The sequence below is a fragment of the Callorhinus ursinus genome, unplaced genomic scaffold (genome assembly GCF_003265705.2).
Source record: "Callorhinus ursinus isolate GAN/ISIS: 27379988/994484 unplaced genomic scaffold, GSC_fseal_2.0 scaffold8, whole genome shotgun sequence".
Lineage (NCBI taxonomy): Eukaryota > Metazoa > Chordata > Mammalia > Carnivora > Otariidae > Callorhinus > Callorhinus ursinus.
The window spans coordinates 54,420,492-54,435,421 of record NW_027397070.1 but is presented as its reverse complement, the minus strand read 5'-3'; the positions used below and the strand labels follow the sequence as shown (position 1 = coordinate 54,435,421).

Below are 14,930 nucleotides of genomic sequence, written 5' to 3'. Positions count from 1 at the left end.
CCACCCTTAAAAGGAAAAAGACCCCATCCTGCTATTCTACACCAACCTGGAAGGAGCCCTCCACCCTTTCCCAAGTGAACAACTACTTGATAGGTAGATGAGTGTGTGGACAAAAACCTGAGTGGGTGACAGGTGCATGGAGGGTTAATCAGATTAAAACCAGTCCACCAACAAGCCCATAAAAACCCCTAGACTCAGAAATTCTGCTAGCAACCCTCTTTGGGAGCTTGTACTGTTGCTGCCCACCACTCTTCCTCTGGTCTACCTCTTCATTCTTTGAAGTGGTATGACCAAGAACCAAAGGCACTAAAGGAAAAGAAATCCTGAAACATAAACCGTTTCTCAAATATCTACCTTGTTTGAATTAATAACTCTTAGTCACATCCATATGTTTATAACCTTACCGACATACTCTGATTCTAGTAATAGAAACAATAACTCAACTCTTGATTGCAATTAGTGTTTAAAATCTAAAAACATTCATAAAAACATTTATTCCTTAGATTCTCTATCAGTGAATATCTACTAAGTATCCTTAATGTCTTAGAACCAGGGTTGGGTAAAATGAAGTGCAATGACTGAATAGAGCAAAGTTTACTTCTAAATAAATAAAACAGAACCATACTGGTGAAAGAAATATAAAGTTAGATCAGGCTGAATTTATTAATATGGACTTATGAAGCAGAGATTCTGCATTTAATGTTGTAGCTTCAGGAATTGGAAAGGGTTCTAACAGTTTGGTTGTTTGGCATGATTGCATGGCCCCAAATGTGACCCCTAAAGAGTGAGTTGGAAATGCCAGTTATGTATTGGTTTAATGTAGTATAGGGGAGTCAGAGGCTTAGAGAGATTAGAATGTGAGAGAGGATTTGTCACTTAAGACCTATTGAAATGTTCATGGTTCTCGTTCTCGCTGTGTCTCTCTGTCAAATAAATACATAAAATCTTTTTTAAAAAAAGTTATAAGATACCAAAGAGAAGAGTAAATATAATCCAAGAACTTTACTTCATCTTCTAGGGAAGAGTTTTAGTACATTTCCAGCTGTATGCGGGGTAGTTGTATCATGATGGGTGGAATTGTGACCTTGTTACTGCACTTATTTGGAGATTAAGTGTGGTTTAAGGAGATCATATGGGTGGCAAGTTAAGGGATGGACTTGTGATTATCAACTGTATGAGTCAACTTGAATGAGTGATGGAGTGCCCAGCTATTTTGTAAAACATCATTCTGAGTATTTCTGTGAGGAAATTTTCAGAAGAGATTAATATTTGAATTGGTAGACTGAGTAAAGCAGATGGGCCTCCTTAGTTTGGATGGTCTTCATCCAAACAGTTGAAGGCTTGAAAATAACAAAAAACCCAACCCTCCTGAGAAGAAGAGGGAACTTCCCTTGCCTGATTGTTTGAGCCGAGACATTGTGGGTTTTTTTGGGTTTTTTGTTTGTTTGTTTTCTTGTTGTCAAACTCAAACTAATGCTTTGGGACTCCTTGGTTCTAGAGCCTACTGGCTTTTAGACTAGAACTAAACCATTGACACTCCTGGGTCCCCAGCTTGCCAACTGCATATTTTAAGATTTCTCAATATCTTTAATCTGTTATCTTCTAGGAATTTGGGGAAACATACTAAGCAAGACAGATGTGGTGCCTATCCTCCTGGTACTCACAATCTAAGAACATATTGTTCAGTCTTGCACATAACATGAATTATGTCTGATATTAGTTTAACCAACCCCTTACATCAGAATTTTAGAGTCTATTTTTCACCCTTCATTTTGTGTTTATACTTTTTTTTTCCTTCTTTTCTGTTCCTTTCTTTCTTTTAATCTGCTACCATATGTACTTATTGAGAATCTGTGATGGGAGCAATACAGAGTGCTCAGGACCTTGCTGGACAAAGATAAAAGTGACTCCGCCTCTCCCTCAAAGAGTTCAAAGGGATCTGTTAAGTGACAGTGTTAATATATGAAGAAAGAAATAATTTTAGTATAGGAGGATGTATGAAGGAAGGCTTCAGGGTGGAAGTATTTTCTAGACGATCCTTTAAAGGAAGCAAGTCTCCCACAAGCAAATAGTTATAAGGTCATACTAAGCTGATGATTCAAATTGAGCAACAATTTCAAAATACCCAATGAATTTATTTTATTTATTTTTTTTAAAGATTTTATTTATTTATTTATTTGAGAGAGAGAGAATGAGGAATAGAGAGCATGAGAGGGAAGAGGGTCAGAGAGAGAAGCAGACTCCCCGCTGAGCAGGGAGCCCTATGTGGAACTCGATCCCGGGACTCCAGGATCATGACCTGAGCCGAAGGCAGTCGCTTAACCAACTGAGCCACCCAGGCGCCCCTACCCAATGAATTTATTGAACGTGAAATTTTTTGGCCCTGTGTGGTTAGGCTAAAATCTCTACTTTAGGAAAAACTACTAAATGCGAGTCCAAGAAGAGCCTAGAATGGTGTAAGGAGAAATTTAGAGACTATATTTCTTCTATACCAGGATATAACATAAATAAGTGAAGATATGTAAATATTGGAGCTATAAATTATTTACAGAAATAATATTGCAAAATGGAAACTCTAAACAAGTTTTCAGTTCCTGTTTCATTCCCTGATAGATTTGGGTTTCTATTGAGCTATAAAAACAAAACATTGTCATGCTGTGTTTATTATGGAAAATCTCTCTGTCCTGCTTAAATGATTTTAGTTTTCAACAACTTCAGATGACAGACTATAATTTTGCCTTTCAAGTCAACTTACATTGTCTTTTCTTAAGGAAAATCACCTAGATTTGTCATGCCTGTTGCAAATTAATTCTGAATGCACCTCATATCTTAGTGTGTAATTCATGATTGATACTTTATTTAGCTTTTTTTTTTTTTTAACCAAAAGGTTTTCAGGGTATATTAAGAAAATTGGATCAATATATCATCAGAGTCCTTGGAAAATACACTCCATTAGGATCATTTTTGGTAGGTGTTCATGAACTTCTAAATTTCTTTTGAGGATGAATACTAAAAGCTACTTTCAAAGTTACAAATATTTTAGGAAATTTAAGATGATAAGTAAAATTGGGAAAAGTTACAATTTTTAATGAAAACTTCAGTACTCTGAATGTCTATAGAAGGTATCATTTTAATGCTTTTTCATGACTGCAACTAAACTGACTATAAAATTAGGTTATTTGATTCGGACTACATCTACATTCTTTACCATCTCAGAGTATCTATGACTTAAAATTTCCAAAATGAGAGTTTCTTTACAAAAAAACTTGGTAAACATCAGCATAAATGAGCATGGGAAATAATGTAGATTTCTTCCTACAATTCTGAGCTCACTTTTAGTCATTGAATTAAGTTTCAAAATAGCTTTGTCCCACAAAAGTCCAGGGACATGTATTATTAAAGCTAATTTTCTGATACTTCAGTAATCATATTAGAAAAAAAAATCTTGAAGATATCTTAACTTAAAAGTCATCCTTCAAAACAATTAAAGGTGGTAAAAAGTGGTAGTTAAAACAATGTGTTTTGGAGTATGATGACCTGGGGATATATAGTATGGTTGTTTCTATTAACAAGTTATGTGGTCTTTGATGTGTTACCTAACCTTTTCATATGTCAGTTTTCTAAACTATGACACAGAGATAAAATCTAGTATCCCTATTGCATTGTTTCATGAATTAAATGTGATAATAAATTCAGAACATTTAATACAGTGCCTGGCATAGAGCCCATGCTCTATAAATTGTAGCTATTGAACTTAATAAAAATATTAAAAACTTAAGAAGCATCTCTGACATTTTAAACAAGATGATATTTTGCTTCTCTGTAGTTTGTTGTTTCCATACTTATATTTTCTGCATGATAAAGATATACATATTTTCATAACAAGTAATTTATCCTATTTTCATTTTTGGCATTCAATCAATGATAAATTCCTCATTTATTCATTCATATTTCTACTATTGTTTTTTTCCATCTTTCTTTCTTAGGCTCTTATGCCAATTTTTAGACATGGCTACAAATTCTTTGACACTGCTCCCCTCCTCTTCAATCTGGGAAGGCTTATAATTACTTCAACCAAAAAATTATGGAAGTGATAGTAAGTGACTTTGAAAACTGACCAAAAGTATATGCAACTCCTTCTTTGTTCTCTGGAACAGTCCATCTTGCCTTTGTGAACCTGTAGGATAAGAATTCCAACTGCCCTGATTCCACCAAGCTGGAGCTTTGGTCTCTGGTTCTAGTTGAGTGCCATCATTTGGCCATCTCCACTAAGGTGCCAGGTATGCAAGTAAAGCATGGTCAGCTGATCCACAATACAGATAAAACAAAATAACCACTGTCAATGCCATGTGGAGTAGGGGAATTGGACAACAGGTTTCTGACAAATTCCTGAACCATGCAATCATAATATTTGGTAAATGGTTATCGCTAGGGCTCTAAGTTTGGATAGTTTGTAATGCAGCAGCAAAAGATCACCAGAATGAGTATTAGTGTTTGCCCTTTACACATTCACCATTTTGATACCAAAATCTTTTGCCCTTGCTAAAAATAATGGACTTCATAATGAGGTACTTGCACATATGATTGGAGAGAAGTCCCTTTATTTTAGGGAACAGGTAGCAATGTTATTACTCAAAAAACCCATTACAATACAATTATTTGTAGGCTAGTTTCTGCCCCTATGGCTAATTATATGCAGAGGATTTGAATGAAAAATCATATGCTTATTAGAAACTCCTCAGAAATGCATTTTTTTATTACTCCATACAGGTTTTGGGTGACCTGTGTCCATTTATATCATAAGACATTATTCAGAGTGGAACTGGTGCTACTGATACTCTAAGATAAAACTGTGCCATTAATTTAGCTTTGCATAAAATTGTTTCTATGTTTTTGTATTTTATTTTTTATCCTTAACCTTGATGTACCATTAAAATGTCTTTTGGCTTCTTAAATGCGTCTAATTGTGACAACTCCATTATATTCCAAAATGGAAGAACATTGGTCTATTCATAGGATTCTGAAGGGAAAAATGGTAAATAATATTCATTTTAATATATACTGCATATTTATTTAGATAAGTGGAAAATTAGTATAGCCTGAAGGAAAATACAGTAATTTGAATTACTATAACCCCAAAACAAGAAAAAATAAATGTGTACTTTATACCTTTATAAAAATATGTATATTATATAGGTGTAATATATTAGAAAAATGGTTTATTTCTACACATTGCTTATAAACTTCTTAATTTACATAACAAATATTACAAACAGTGATGCATGCTAAACAAAGATGGTCATTTTTAATCTCCACAGATTTCTTTCCTAAAATCACTTGACCTATTATTATTATACATTTATGTTTCTTAATTTTTTAGTAATATGAACAATGTATCAAAGAAAATCATACATATCTTTGTGCACTTGTCTAGTTATATTTTTAAGGATGTGTTTTTTTTTAAGATTTTATTTATTTATTTGAGAGAGAGAATGAGAGAGAGAGAGAGCACATGAGAGGAGGGAGGGTCAGAAGGAGAAGCAGACTCCCTGCTGAGCAGGGAGCCCGATGCCAGACTTGATCCTGGAACTCCAGGATCATGACCTGAGCCGAAGGCAGTCGCTTAACCAACTGAGCCACCCAGGAGCCCTAAGGATGTGTTTTTAAAGGTGGAATTTATAGATCAAAATTTATAAATGTGTTGAGTAGGAGATGCCTCCTGACATATGAATACAGGATAGTTTTTTTACGTGGTCAGTATTACAGGTACTATAGGTATAAGAAAAATGTTTTGCTTGAATTTAATAGAAGAAAGTACACAGTCTCACTTACAAAAAAGTAATTTCTCCACTTAATACAACTTTGTTTAAAGAAAAGTTGAATATGTATTGAGGTTCATCATAATAATTGTTTAACTTCTAAATAAAGACATGTCAGCAATACATAGTACCAAAATGCAGGGAGCAAAGAGATGTTGGGACTTGCCCCTCTTGTCTCTGGATTCCTGGGGATAATTATCAAGATTTCACTTTGCAAAATAGTAGATTTTGTTACCATTTGTAAAAATTAGACAAATGATTGCAAATTCTTGGGCCTGGGAGGATAGTGAACTAGGTAGGTGGGGTGACAGCTGTATCACACATAATTTCATCTCTCAACCTTACATTTTTTTCCCACACATTCTGTATGCACCTAGTGATTTAATCAAAACACAAAAAACTCTACCATAGTCATTTCTGATGAGTTAAGCTTAATATCCATGTAGAATAATTTGGAAGAGTTTGAACACATATATGTATGCACACATACTATTGGACACTAAAACTGCTAAAATTTATCTCAATTTAGCTTCTCTTCATAGTTAGAAAACAAAATTTATAGTTTGAAAAATTTCCAACAAAATTAGTGTCTAAAAATTAAAAGTGTAAACATTTGTAAAAACTAGTGAAAATTAGAATATGCAAGATATATATAAAGAATCTTATCCTTCTCATTTAAGAAGTAATAACGATTATGACCAAGAAAAGAAAAAACAATTTAATACTGACTTTAAAATAAAATTCTTTAATACTGACTTAAAATAAAATTCTTTAAAATAAAATTCTTTAAAATAAAATTCTTATGTAAAGAATACATAAAATGGAAAATTATGTGCTAAGAAAATATTTATAAATCCATAAAAGATAGACAGCTATTATATATATTATTGTTGCCTTAAAAGGAGAGGAATCATCCAATGAGGAAGGAATGTGTTTATAGAGTTGGATAGACCCACTACTTTTTGATTTTCCATATTTTCAAAATGTTGGGATAGTTGCTATTAATCTTGTAAAGTTAACAGTAAAGGATTCAAGGGGCACCTGGATGGCTCAGTCAGTTTAGCGTCTGCCTTCGGCTCAGGTCATGATCAGGGTCCTGGGATCAAGCCGCATCAGACTCCCTGCTCAGCCAGGGGTCTGCTTGTCCCTCTGCTTCTGCCCCTCTGCCCGTCTCCCCTTCATGCTCTCTCTCTTCACAAATAAATAAATAAAATCTTAAAAAAAAACGGTAAAGGACTTAAATTTCTTAATTATTAAAATCATTTTGCTGTTATATTAAAACATTCAAAATCTTCAAAAATCTCAAATTCAAGTGAAGAGAAAGATAAAGATTATTAATAAGCATACACTTGACGTGTACATAAAGACATTGAATATAGTCATCTTAAACAACATTGAAATATTAATTTATTGACCATGAATTTTAAAATCATATAAAAGCTTGATAGCCATTAGAACCCATTCTTTACAAATGCGAGTTCTGTAGACAAAAAAAGACAATTAATTAAATAATCAGAAAAGGTTTAGTACCCTTTGACCAATTAATTATTTCATAAAAATGTCTGTTAAACAATAATTAACAAGAAAAATTACATGAACAGAAATATTAATTTCAGCATTGTTTAACAGTAATTTAAAAGCTTATCATTCTTTATTGTCACTACTGAGTAGAGTTAAATAAATTAATATATAGATTAATATAAATTTTATAACATTATGGTTTATAATGAACAGTATCTCTGAAAGCAGATAGAAAAATAATGCAAAGGATCAGAAAAATATTTCAGTCTTCTTACTTCATCATGTGGCATTATTTCCTCATTGGCAAATTCCTCAGATCAGCCAGATACTTTTATAATGGCTTTTTTATTAATTTTTTTCTATTTATGTCAACTAATTGATTTAGAATATTAACAAGATTTCCTGCATCCCTTTGACAGGAACCAGTTCTGCTAATATGTGATGATTTGTAACTAAGAATTTTCAAAACCAAGACAAATCCCTGGGTGACTGGATCAAAAAAAGAAAAAAATCTTTCTAGTTGTAATTATCATTACTTGCCTTAGCATAGTGAGGAGAGAAATAGTGTCCTGGGAGGAGATTGGATTTTATAAAATTTTATTGAAATTTCCTCCAAGAAAATCCCGAGATGGGATATTGTCTTAAAACTATAAATGCAATATAGTTATATTTTAGATTATTTTAAATGTCTCTATCTTGCTCTGCATAATCCTAACACCCTAAACTTCTGTAACCCCAAATGAATGAGTCTTAAAAAATCATGATGATGATGCTGCACTTCAAAAGTCTAATAATGAAATTATGTAGAAACATGAAGAAATATGTTTCTAAATGAAACAAAACTATAATAAAATATATCCCCAGCCATAATTAGAAGTACTTAAGTAATTCTATGGAGAAAGGCTAAAAAGAAATTTAACTGTAAAAACATTGTATTATGGTTTGAAAACTCATGAAATCACCCATTCATTTATCTTTTCAAAAATGGTTACTGAACACTTACTGTATTTCAACTGTTTTTGCACTTAGAATTATGGGTAATTGTCCTTTCCATTTTCTCTGAATTTTTCTTAAATTGGGAGGGCTACATATTAAAAATATAATCATATTTTTCTTGTTTTCATACTAAACAAAACATTATTTGCTTAAATAAGAACAAAAGCTGGGGGGAAAAGGTTGTGATTCAGCTGAATAATAGGTGTAAAAACTGGATTATTGGCATAAAACTACAGAAGACAGTGGGAAATAACAAAGAAGTTCAAGGAATTGAAAAAGGAAGATTTAAAAATGAGTGAGAGATTGAAAAACTGCAAAACTTTGGTGAGAGAAATTAAAGAAGACCTAAATAAATGGAAATATATCATATATTCATGGATTGGAAGACTCATTATTTTTAAGATGGCAATACTACCCAAAGAATTCCATAGATAGGTACCATTTCTATCAACATTCCAATGCCCCCCCTTTTTTGGCAAAAGTGGAAAAGCTGATTCTCAAATTCATAGGAAATTTAAAGGGGCTCTGAATAATCAAAACAATATTGAAAGAGAAGAAAGATGATTCACACTTTCAAATTTTAAAACTTACTACAAAGGTACAGTAATAGGGCACCTGGGTGGCTCAGTAAGTTAAGCATCTGCTTTCAGCTCAGGTCATGATCCCAGAGTCCTGGGATCAAACATTGCATTGGGCCCTGCTCATCAGGGAGCCTGCTTCTCCCTTTCCTTCTGCCCCTCCCCTCAGCATATGCTCTCTCTCTTCTCTCTCTCAAATAAATAAAGTCTTAAACAACAACAACAAATAGTACAGTAATAAAAACGGTGTGGTACTGGCATAAGGATAGACATATAGACCAAAGAAATAGAACTGAGTCCATAAATAAGCACATACGTTTATAGCTAATGGATTTCAACAAGGGTGTTGTAAATTCAATGGGGAAAAATATAGTCCCTTCAATAAATAGTGGTAAGACACTGAATATCAACATACAAAAAAGAAGAAGAAGAAACTGGAGCCCTATTTTATTCCTACAAAAAAAAAAACTCAAAGTGGATCAACAACTTAAATATAATAGTTAAACACATAAAACTCTTAGAAGAAAGCATAGGTAGAAATATTCACGACCTTGTATTTGGCAATGGATTTTTAGCTATAACACCAAAAGCACAATCAATAAAAGAAAAAAATAGATAAATTAGACTTCATTAAAATTAAAAACTTTTGTGCATCAAAGGGCATTATTAAGAAAGAGAAAAGACAACCTACAGAATGGGAAAGAATACTGTACATCACATATCTGATGAGGGTTTTGTATTAGTCACAGTTCTCCAGAGAAACAGAACCAATAGGAGAGAGAGAATACGTAGATGATAGATAGATGATAGATGGATAGATAGATAGATAGATAGTTAGATAAAGATGATAGAGAGTTGATAGATACATACATAGATAAATAGATGATAGATAATGTAAATGGGCATTTAATATTGGAATTACCTTACACCGTTATGGAAGTGGAGAAATCCCACAGTCTGTCACCTGCAAGCTGGAGAAACAGGGAAGCCCACAATATAATTCAGTCAGCGTCTGAAGGCCTGAGAAGCAGGGAGGCTGATGATGTAAGTCCCAGAGTCCAGAAGTCCAAAAACCAGGAACTTTGATGTCTAAGATAAAAGATGGGCATTCCAGCTCAGGAAAAATGAGAAAATTCATCCTTCATTTCTCTTTTTGTTTCACACAGGCCCTGAACGTTTGAATGATGCTGACCTATTTTGGTGAGAGTGATTCTCTTTACTTAGTCTACTGAATCAAATGCTAATCCCCACCCAGAAATAGTATTTTGGCAGCTATCTGAGCATCCCCTACCCCAGTCAAGTTGACACATAAAATTAACCAGCAGAGGTTTAATATTCAGAATATATTAGGAACTCCTAAAACTCAATAATAAAAGACAACCTACTTAAAAGGGCAAAAGACTTGAATAGATATTTCTCTAAAGAAGATATATGAATGCCCAAAAATCACATGAAAGATACACGTCATTAGTCATTAGGGAAATGCAAGTCAAAATCCCGAGGTACCACCTGACACCTACTAGGATAGTTATAAAAATATTTTGAAAATGGAAAATAACAGCGTTGGAAAGAATGTGGACAAATTGAAACCCTGGTATAGTGCTAGTGAGAATGTAAATGGTGCATCTCCGTGGAAAGCAGTCTTGTGGTTCCTCAAATTTAAATATAGAATTATCATAGGACCACTCAACTATATTCTTATGTGTGTACCCAAAAGGAGACAGATACTCAAACATACTCAGAATAGCAGCACTATTCACAATACTCAAGAGGTAGAAAAAACCCAATGTCTAAAAATGGGTGAATGGGTAAACAAATTGCACTATACACATAAAATGGAATATTCTTCAACCATGAAAAGAAATATCACAGTGATATACAGATGAACCTGGAAAACATCCTGCATAGTGAAAGAACCAGACATAAAAGCTACATATTATAGAATTCTGTATATGAAATAAACAGAATAGACAAATTCAAAGAGATAGAAAGTGGATTGGTGGTTTCCAGGAGCTCATGGAAGGAGAGACTGGGGAGTGGCATCTGGGCACAGAGTTTTATTTTGGGGTGATGAAAATATTTTAGAGCTAGATAGATGTGATCACTGTACAACACTGAGAATGTACTGTCACTGAGTTACTCACATAAAAATGGGTAATTTGCCAGCAATTTTGCTTAGTATTTGCCAAAATGAGTTGAAAACTTAATTTTACATAAAATCCTGCATGCAAATATTATAAGAGCTTGATTCATAACTGCCAGAGCTCATAAGCAACCAAAATTTCCGTCTATACATGAATGGGTAAACAAACTGTGACACAAGGAATATTATTCATCAATTAAAAGAAATAAGTTATCAAGCTGCAAAAAAATGCAAGCAGGAAACTTGAATGCATATTGGTGAGTGAAGGAAGCCAATCTGAAAAGACTACATACTGTATTATTCCAAATATATGACATTCTGGAAAAGGCAAATCTATGGAGAAAGTAAAATGGTCAGTGATTGCTTGGAGTTGAGGGTTGAGGGAGAGGAATGAGTAAGCAGAACACAGGATTTTTAGGGTAATGAAACTATTCTATATGATACTATAATAATAGATACATATCCTTTTTTTCTTTCCAAACTAAATTTATTTATTTTTATTTAAATTTAATTAATTAACATATAATGAATTATTGGTTTCAGAGGTAGAGGTCAGTGATTCATCAGTCTTATATAATACCCAGTGCTCATTACATCATGTGTCCTCCTTAATGTCCATCACCCAGTTACCCCATCTCCCCACCCCTCTCCAGCTTCCTCTTAGTTTGTTTCCTATAATTAGGAGTGTCTTATGTTTGTCTCCCTCTCTGATTTCATCTTGTTTTATTTTTTCCTCTCTTCCCCTATAGGTATATATCCTTACACATTTTTCAAAACCTGTAAATGTACAACCCTAAGATAAACCCTTATGTAAGCTATAGATTCTTGTTAATAATTATATATAATATTATATTAGTTCATCAATTATAACAAATGTACCACATTAATGAAAGATGTTAATAATAGGGAAAACCAAGAGAGAAGTAAATGGGAACACTGTACTCTCTACTGAATTTGTCTGTAAATCTAAATTTTTCTCTAAAAATAAAGCCTATCAATTTGAAACACAGGTCAGTCTGTATTAATGTTAACCCTCTTGTTAATGAACTTCATTTCCTTAAAAGCATGACCTCTGGGGGCACCTGGGTGGCTCAGTAGTTAAGTGTCTGCCTTCAGCTCAGTTCATGATCCCAGGATCCTGGGATTGAGCTCCGCACCAGGCTCCCTGCTCAGGGGGAAGCCTGCTTCTCCCTCTCCCTCTGCCTGTTGTTTGTGTTCCCTCTCTCGCTCTCTCTCCATCAAATAAATAAATAAAATCTTTAAGAAAAAAAAATGACCTCTGGGTTTATATGGTATGTAAATATCACCTCAATAAAAAATAACAAATAAAGAATAACATAAAATTATGCAAACAGTCTACTATTGAGGAGTCAAATATATCATTGGCTTTCTAACACTTGCTTTTGAAGACCAAAAGTAATAATAAAAATCTCTGCACTTCCTTGTGCGTATGTAAGTTGATATCTAAAAAATGTTATTAGTTTTCACGATGGGTTTGCCTCTAGAACACAGGTGCCATGAAAACCACTGCTAAACCTAGACCAAAATGGGAAAGGAAAAGACTCATATCAACATCATCATCATTGGACACGTAGATTCAGGCAAGTCTAACACTACTGGTCACCTGACCTACAAATATGGTGGGATCAACAAAAGAACTATCGAAAAATTTGAGAAGGAGCCTGCTGAGATGGGAAAGGGCTCCTTCCAGTATGTCTGGGTCTTGGATAAACTGAAAGTTGAATGTGAACATGGTATCACCATTGATATCTCTCTGTGGAAATTTGAGACCAGCAAGTATTATGTGAACATCATTGATGCCCCAGGACACAGAGACTTTACCAAAAATATGATTGCAGGCACATCTCAGGCTGACTTGTCCTGTCCTGATTGTTGCTGCTGGTGTTGGTGAATTTGAAGCAGGTATTTCCAAGAATGGGCAGACCCGTGAGCATGCCCTTGTGTTTTACACACACTGGATGTAAAACAACTAATTGTTGGTCTTAACAAAATGGATTCCACTGAGCCACCCTATAGCCAGAAGAGATACGAGGAAATCATTAAGGAAGTCAGCACCTGCATGAAGGAAATTGGCTACAACACCGACACAGTAGCATTTGTGCCAATTTCTGGTTGTAATGGTGACAACATGCTAGAGCCATGTGCTATCATGCCTCGGTTCAAGGGATGGAAAGTAAAGATGGGAAAACCAGTGGAACCACACTGCTCAAAGCTCTGGATTGCATTTCTGCCACCAACTTATCCAACTGACAAGCACTTGTGTTTGCCTCTCCAGGATGTCTACAAAATTGGTCGTGTTGGTGCTGTCCCTGTGGGCTGAGTGGAGCCTGGTGTTCTTAAACCTGGCATGGTGATCACCTTTGCTCCAGTCAGTGTTACAACTGAAGTAAAGTCTGTTGAAATGCACCGTGAAGTGAGGCTCTTCCTGAGGACAATGTAGGTACTTCAATGTCACGAATGTATCTGTCAAAGATGTTGGTTAATTGCAATGTGGCTGATGACAGCAAAAATGACCCACCAGTAGAAGCAGCTGGCTTCACAGCTCAGGTGATTTTCCTGAACCATCCAGGCCAAATCAGTGCTGGATATGCGCCTTGGCTGGATTGTCACACAGCTCACATTGCTTGCATTTTGCAGAGCTGAAGGAGAAGATAGATCGTCATTCTGGAAAAAAGCTGGAAGATGGTCCCAAGTTCTTGAAATCTGGTGACGTTGCCATTGTTGATATGGTTCCTGGAAAGCCTATGTGTGTTGAGAGCTTCTCTGACTATCCTCCTCTGGGCCTTTTTGCCGTTCATGACATGAGACAGATGGTTGCTGTGGGTGTCATCAAAGCAGTGGACAAAAAGGCAGCTGGAGTTGGCAAGGACACCAAGTCTGCCCAGAAAGCTCAGAAGGCTAAAAGAATATCATCCCCAACACCTGCCACCCCAGTCTTAACCAGTGGTTGAAGAACGGTCTCAGAACTGTTTGTGTCAATTGGCCATTTAAGTTTAGTAATAAAAGACTGGTTAATGATAACAGTGCCTTCAGAAGGAAAGGAGAATATTTTGTGGACCATATGTTTTTTTTGTGTGTGTGGCAGTTGTAAGTTATTAGTTTTTAAAATCAGTAGTTTTTAATGGAGACAACTTGACCAAAAATATGTCACAGAATTTTGAGACCCATTAAAACAAAAGTTTAATGAGAAAAAAAATAAATAAAAAGTGTCATCATAAAATTAAATAGCTGAAAAGAACTAGTTTTCAACATATTTTAAACATCAAAAACTATATAAAGTGTTTTATAATGCTTCTAAATATATGTAATGGAATCTAAAAATGCAGCATCATTCATTTAAAAACATACAAACATTAACTTCATTAATATTCATATATTTGATATTTTCCCTATCCTTGAATGAGCATGTAGTTCCACTCTAAGTCTTACACATGATGTTTTTTGTTATATTTTTAGATGTAAAATATTTCTTCATCACTCTATTATAATTTTATTAAACAAAATATGAAAAGTTTTTTAAAATTTTCCTGTGACCATAAGACTGAAGTATAAAATGAAAAATTTTCTGGAGATTATTGTAATTGTTATTAGTACATATTTGATCAAAAACAAATAAATGAAAAACTGTTAACATTTATTAAACATAAAAAATTAATTAGAAATATATTTCTTAATGAGATAAATGATCTTTATTTCATCAGCCTTTGCATCCATCGATTAAAAAAATAATGCTAAAAAGTGTCATGTTTCTTTTTTTTTAGATTTTATTTATTTGTCAGAGAGAGACAGAGCGAGAGAGAGCACAAGCCGGGGGAGCAAAGGCAAAGGGAGAAGCAGGCTCTCTGCTGAGCA

The 14,930-nt window shown here is 34.2% G+C and overlaps 1 pseudogene; it reads left to right on the top strand.

The window, feature by feature from the left end:
- Positions 1–12,603: 12,603 nt before the first annotated feature.
- On the top strand, positions 12,604–14,063 carry LOC112821869 (elongation factor 1-alpha 1 pseudogene; annotated as a pseudogene).
- Positions 14,064–14,930: the final 867 nt, after the last annotated feature.